Here is a 7,545-nt window from a genome sequence, read left to right as displayed (position 1 = left end):
ATAATTTGTAGTACAAGACAGTAACACTCACTCGAAGTTCCAAGGTAAAAGTATTTCTGGTTTGTACTTTAGGACCTTCAAAAACCTTAGAAGCATTTTCTCAGTGTCTTTAGGGTTCCTCCTCAACACTTCTTCATTAACGGTATTTGGGTTAATGAACCCAATGCCATAGACTCCGGCTCTTTTCAATTCAAAAATCTTCATTCTGCATAATACCACACAAAAGAATATAGTGAGTATAATAACAGGCAATGAACGAGCTGAGCTAGAGACTTAAATTATAGACAGAAATCACTTACAGACAATAGCAACCGACGATATATTTGTCGAGTGCTTTTGATTGAATAACTGAAAAAATTCTTCATTTTCAATCCACAAATCTTTTTCATGGATGTAATCCTCTTTCTCGACTTTCACCATGAGGCTCTCTCGCCCATCCTTTACTTCTCTCTGGTATATTGTACACAACACTCTATTTTCAGTATCATGAGCCAATACAGATTTACAGTCGGTAAATGTTACCAGGATACTTTTGATTTCCTCCAATATTCCAGATGATTCCAAATTTTCAAGGTGTACAAAATAGTCCCATGGCTCTAGTGCACCTGCTCCAAAGACACTAGTAGAAAAAGGGCCTATAGACCCGGTTGGTGAGGGCCTTTAGTCCCGGTTCATGAACCGGGACTAAAGGGTTGGTACTAATGCCCTGACCATTTAGTCCCGATTCAATCCAGAACCGGGACAGATGGGACTCCACGTGGCCTGTCCGCTGAGCCCAGGCAGGAGGGCCTTTGGTCCCGGTTGGTGGCACCAACCGGAACCAATAGGCATCCACGCGTCAGCATTTCTGTGGCTGGGGTTTTTGTTTTTTTAAAGGGGGGGGGTGGTTTGAGGGTTTTGGGGGGTTAATTTAGGTGTTTCATATATTGTGTTAGCTAGCTAATTAATAGAGAGAAGTGTCCTCTCTTTTGTCCGTGCTTGGTCGACGCTACGTACTATACATACATATAGAGAGGACTAGCTAGACACGCTAGCTAGCTAGTAAGCAAACAGAAGATCGTCATGAACATATATGCATACAGAGAGAAGTGATATCGACCACCTCTCCTTCTCCGAGAGATTGGTCGAACAACAAGTTCTCGTATATCTATCCGACACTACCGGCTACATATATACAATAATTATCTTTTACAAATATAATCTCCTAACATACGGACGCGTGGTCCACATAGTATTCTCCGTCTTCAGCGATCACGTGGTCAAGAAAGAATGCCGCCAATTCCTCTTGAATTGCTCGCAGGCGGTCTGGTGCTAGGAGTTCATCCCGCAACCGAAACATCTAATTTTAAGAAGGGGGTCAATACATACATACATACATATATACATACATATATATATGTATATATGAATGAATGAAACTCAACACAAATGATGGTAATAAAATAAAATTGTGAATATTGTTATTTACGCACTTCATATTGTTTGTCGGAGTAGCCCCGCTCATAGGTCGTGTGGCGGATGGACTCGCAAATGTAGTATCCACAGAAATCATTCCCTTGTTCCTGCCACAACCACTTTACAAGAAATAGAGGTCAATCAAACTGATAATTAGCAAGCATGCTAAATGGTATTGATGAAACTAGCGCTTGAATCACTAGGAGATGCGTGGAATATGCTACTATATAGTACTTACTTTCGGGTGTCTAAATTGCAACTTCTTCGGCAGTCCCGGAGCTTTTTTGGTGAATTTTCTCCAAGCCCTGCCATACAAAGAAAACAATTGCTTGATATCAAAAATGAACAAAGTTGCTGATATGGTGGATAATGATTGATTTAACTTACTTCTCGAGCATTTCAGTCATGTCCGCATACTCCTTGGGATCTTTTCGTTTGGAGTCTAAGATAGTTACTACTCCCTTCTCAAGCTTAATCTCTAGGAGAATATAGTGGTAGCTGCGCACGCATGCATAACTCATCAATATTACATTACTATAACCTGGACTAATAAGGGAAACCGAATATGCCAAGGGACAGTAACACTCACTTGAAGTTGTAAGGAAAGAGTATTATATCTTTGTGTTCATTTATTACCAACGATTGTAGCAAGTTAGCCTCGGTATTTTCTTTATGAAATTCAACCTCAGTTTTATCTATGAGATATGTGTTAATGAACCCAATATCACCCTCTTGTCTTTTCTTCAATTCGACGATCTTCAATCTGCATAATATAGTGAGGATAATTATAAATACATGCAATGAAAGAGCTGAGTTATATAGAGAGACTTAATGACAGAAGTAGTACTACTTACAGACAGTAGCAGGTGACCGTTGCTTTATCGAGGGCCAATTGATTGAAAAACTGATAGAACTCCTCAAATGGAATAGGCAACAGTTCAATCCCAAGGAGGTCATGCTCCTTTTTAACTCTCACATACAAAGTACTCCTCCCCTCAGACTCTCTGCAGGTTTTCATGTACCAATCATGCAATCTTTGCATCATCGTTGATAGAGAACTTTCATCTTTGACGAGAGGCTTCCCGTACTCGTATCTTTGTATCAGCACCTCCAAGAAATCATAATGTACATCGTCGGGCAGGTAATCTGCAGGACTGCCATAACCGGGCACCATCCTCGGATCGACGATGTCACTAGCAGGCACCTTGAGGGGGGGGCACGATTGCTTCGCTTGTTCGCCGAGCTGGGCAATTTGTTTCCCAGCTCGTCGTTCTTTCATCCTTTGATCACTTTTAATACTTCTCGACATCTCCGCTTCGGCAAATGCCTTTCCAATAATGTGCTCATAGTTGCCTTTCGGCGGAGACTTGGGTGGTCTTGTCAGGGCAGCCAGAGTGCGCTTCACTTTCATCGGATCTACCTTCTCCTCCGGAGGTGGATGTCTCTTTGCTTTCAACCCTTGAAACCAGTCATCCACTTCGGTCTGTGCGATCTTCACGTTTTCCTCCTCAGACCTCTCGTAAGGTAACTTCTCTAGAGTCTTCAGAGAAGGACCGAATCTGTATCTCCTCCCGCCTTTGGCTGTACTGCTAGACGCCGGCAGAGCAGACGGAGCGGATGTCTTCTTTCCTTGCTTACGAGGTGGAGGAGAAGGACTACGACGCGCCGGAGCAGCCGGAGCGGCGGTGGGTCTCTTCCGACCTTGCTGACGAGGCAAAGAAGGAGGAGGCTGGCTGCTCGGGCGCACCGGTGCAGGCGGAGAAGGAGGCGGAGTGCCGCCACGCGCAGGAGAAGGAGCCGGCCAAGTGCCCTGATCGTCACTCGCCGGAGGAGGAGGCGGTGGAGGAGGCGGTGGAGGAGGCGGAGTGCCCTGACTCGCCGAAGGAGGACGAGGAGGCGGAGACGTCCAGTTCGGAAGGTTGATGAGATCCTTCCGCCATTGGAATGGAGTCTTCAGAGCAGAACCCAGCCGATACTCCCCTTCATCGGTAGGGTGGTCAAGCCGGAGGTCCTCAAATCCCTCCGTTATTTCATCCACCATCACCTTAGCATATCCTTCTGGAATGGGCCGGCAGTGAAAAGAGTCGGGTTTAGTAGGATAAACAGAGCCAACAGCCACCTTGACCTTCAAATTGCTCCATTCCGCCATAAGGTGGCAATTTTGAGACTCCGTGATAGCATCCACAGGATAGCTGGCAGTAGCCGTCAAGGCATGCTCCGGCTGAAGCAGCTCGGTGGAAGCCATGCTGCTTCTCCGCTGAGATGGCGGGGTAGCTTCGGGGGAAGCTTCGGCAGGTCGTTTGCTCCGATCTGCTTCTCGTTCCTCTAGCCCCATTACCCTTTCGTGCAGCGCCTGCAGTTGGCTCTGCTCCAGTTTCTTCCTCCTCTCCTCGGTTTTGTAACCCCCTGCGTCCGGAAATCCAGCCTTCCACGAAACGGAGCCTGGCATGCCTCGTGTCCGTCCAGGGTGCTCAGGATTCCCGAGGGCCATTGTGAGCTCGTCCTTCTCCCTGTCTGGAACGAACGTCCCTTGCTGCGCTGCATCAATATAGTGCTGAAGCCTCTTGACTGGTATTTCCAATTGTTCGTCCGTCCAAATGCACTTCCCTATTAGAGGGTCCAAGGTTCCCTATTAGAGGGTCCAAAGTCCGGCAATGGTCTGGCCAGTTCATTGTCTCTGGTTCGATCCCTTTATCAAGCAGATCATTCTCAGCCTTGGCCCACTTAGGCCGGGCTACGAGGTAGCCACCTGACCCCGTGCGATGGTGAAGCTTCTTCTTCGCAGCATTTTGCTTGTTTGTTGCCGACATCTTTTTACTCTTTTCCGATGTCTTGTGGGCCACAATTGCGGGCCAGTCATCTCTGATCTTCTCATATTTGCCCTTGAATTTTGGTGTCTCATTTTTATCGACATACCTATTCAGGTCTTTCTTCCAATTCCTGAATAGGTCTGCCATCTTCTTAAGAGCAAAAGACTTGATTAATGGCTCTATAACTGGCTTCTCCGGATCATCCTCTGGCAGTAGGGTGAAATTTGACTTCAGCTCAGTCCAAAGATCATTTTTCTGCATATCATTGACATAAGACACCTCAGGGTCTTCGTTCTTAGGCTTATACCATTGGTGGATGCTGACCGGGATCTTGTCCCTAACCAGAACCCCGCACTGAGCAACAAATGCCTTCTTTGTCCGGTAGGGTTGAATCGGTTGGCCGTCGCGCGCGATTTGTATGATCTCAAACTTTTCATCCGAGCTCAACTTTTTCTTCGGGCCTCGTCTCTTTACCGAAGTTGTGCTCGATCCGGAGGGCTAGAAAAAAGAACAAAGAGGAGTGTTAATTAATATGTGTACATACCAAAACAATGAATGCATCAAAACCCTAGTCAGCACAGGCTTAACTAATATATATACCTGGCCGGACTCGGTTCGGTGATCACCGGAGCCGTCCTCATGGTCTACTTCTTCACCCTCTCCTTCTTGCACCGACATTGGGTCCCTGGAACCATGTAAATCATAGCCAGCTACTTCTTCACCTTCTCCTTCCAGACCATCGTTGTCGTTGAGAAACATCAACGAGCAGACGGCATCACTTCCTTCTGCGATTATGTCCCTCAACAACACTTCTTGTGCTTCGTCTCGGGCCGGGGTGTCCATAGTTTCTACAAATATTTACAACATGGCAATTATTATTCAAACATGACAGATATGGATATATTAGTGGCAAACGTAGAACTAGCTAGCTAATCACAATAAGGAATCATATTAATTAGTGGCCTCGACGCTGCTTCTCTATGGTTTCGGGTGGCCTCGACAACGCTTCAAGGGTTAGGGGTTTCCTCGAGAACGCTTCAAGGAGGGGGTAATATCGACCCCCCCCCCCCCCACGTGTCAAGGGGTCGAGGATCGCCGAGGGGTTGGGAGGTTGCCTAGTGTCAAAGGATTCAACAAAACCATGTCTTCATCATTAGGCGAAAGTAACAGGTGCATGATGGTACGAAGCTCTCCAAAGTTATTTTGGAACGGAGTCCCAGATAGGATAATTCGCTTTTTGGTACAAAGTTCAGCAAGAACCTTCCGAATATCTTTATTTGGAAGGCCTTTGCTGAAATTCGTACAAAAAGGCAAATTATCCTACCCGGGACTCCATTCCAGAATAACTTTGGAGGACTTCGTACCATCATGCCCTAGTTACTTCCGGCTAATGATGAAGCCATGGATTTCTTCAATACTTTGACACTACGAAACCTCTCTCGACCCCTCGAACCCTCGACGACCCTGGAACCGTCGACCCCTAGACGACCCTGGAACCCTCGACCCTATAGAACCCTCGAACCCTCGACCCTGAAACCCTCGACCCTTTACCCCTTAACGACCCTCGACCCTCTACCCTAGTTCCCGACCCTCGACCCCTCGGCGATCCTCGACACCCTCGTTCCCGATAAAAATTAAGAAGAAGAAGAAGAAGAAGAAGAAAGAGGAGAAGAAGAAAGGAATAGCTAGAGGAGAAGATCAAAGAAAAAAAAGAAGAAAAAAAGAGGAGAAGAAGAAAGGAATATTGGAGAAGAAGAGAAAATAGAGTATTCTATTTTCTCTTCTTCTCCACTATTCCTTTCTTCTTCTCCTCTTTTTTTTAATCAAGGGGTCGAGGATCGCCGAGGGGTCGAGGGTCAAGGGGTCGAGGATCGCCGAGCGGTCGAGGGTCAAGGGGTCGAGGATCGCCGAGGGGTCGGGAGGTTGCCTAGTGTCAAAGGATTCAACAAAACCATGTCTTCATCATTAGGCGAAAGTAACAGGTGCATGATGGTACGAAGCTCTCCAAAGTTATTTTGGAACGGAGTCCCAGATAGGATAATTCGCTTTTTGGTACAAAGTTTAGTAAGAACCTTCCGAATATCTTTATTTGGAAGGCCTTTGCTGAAATTCATACAAAAAGGCAAATTATCCTATCCGGGACTCCATTCCAGAATAACTTTGAAGGACTTCGTACCATCATGCCCTGGTTACTTCCAGCTAATGATGAAGCCATGGATTTCTTCAATACTTTGGCACTACGAAACCTCTCTCGACCCCTCAAACCCTCGATGACCCTGGAACCCTTGACCCCTAGAAGACCCTAGAACCCTCGACCCTCGATCGCTCGAACCCTCGACCCTGAAACCCTCGACCCTTGACCCCTTAATGACCCTCGACCCTCTACCCTAGTTCCCGACCCTCGACACCCTCGTTATATCGACAACGACGCGACATACATATACATGGGAAAATAATGTTATCGGGGAGGGGGTATCGGTACCCCCCCTCGTGTTGAAGTTTCTTCTTTCTCCTCTATTCCTTTCTTTCTTCTTCTCCTCTTCTTTTTCTTCTTATCCCTCGAGAAAGGAAAATAAGGAAAAGGAAGAAAAGAGGAAGAAGGAAGAAGGAAGAAGAATAAGAAAAAAAAGAAGAAAAAAAAGAGGAGAAGAAGAAAAGAATAGAGGAGAAGAAGAAAAAATAGAATTTTTTTTCTATTTTTTCTTCTTCTCCTCTATTCCTTTCTTCTTCTCCTCTTCTTTTTCTTCTTTTTTCTTCTTCTTATTTATTTCTCCTCTTCTTCCTCTCCCCTCTTCTTCTCCTTTCTTCCTCTTCTTATTTCCTTTTTCCTCTCATTCTTTTTCTTCTTCTTCCTTCTTAAAAATACATGAAGTAGTATTTCCTAATTCATTGTTCATATGAATATACAAACATTTGCATATTTACAATAATTAATATCACCAAAAAAATCTATGAACAGAAAAAAAATCCTAATTTTTCTAAAAAACTATCTTTTGCATTGTTCACATACACATATACATTATAGCCACATACACATATACATCACATATGAACAAAAAAAACTAAACTAATAAAAATAAAAAATAGAGCCACATACATATGAACATTATAGCAACATATGAACAAAAACATAAAAAAACAGAGCATGAAAATAAAAAAACAGAGCATAAACATTATATATATATGAAAAAAACTAAAGAAATAAAAAAAAGAGCCGGGCGGCGGCTCACAGCGCGGGGGCAGGCGAGGGCGCCGGCGCGCGGGGGCGGGAGGGGGCAGG

General features: G+C 45.2%; 1 pseudogene; it reads right to left on the bottom strand.

Annotated features, from left to right (window-relative positions):
* Positions 1–27: 27 nt before the first annotated feature.
* The window catches only part of LOC119349958, a 16,324-nt pseudogene continuing 8,806 nt past the window's right edge, over positions 28–7,545 (bottom strand).

Source organism: Triticum dicoccoides, chromosome 1B, assembly GCF_002162155.2.
Source record: "Triticum dicoccoides isolate Atlit2015 ecotype Zavitan chromosome 1B, WEW_v2.0, whole genome shotgun sequence".
Taxonomy (NCBI): domain Eukaryota; kingdom Viridiplantae; phylum Streptophyta; class Magnoliopsida; order Poales; family Poaceae; genus Triticum; species Triticum dicoccoides.
The sequence above is the reverse complement of the archived record's forward strand: the minus strand, read 5'-3'. Positions and strand labels throughout refer to the sequence as shown.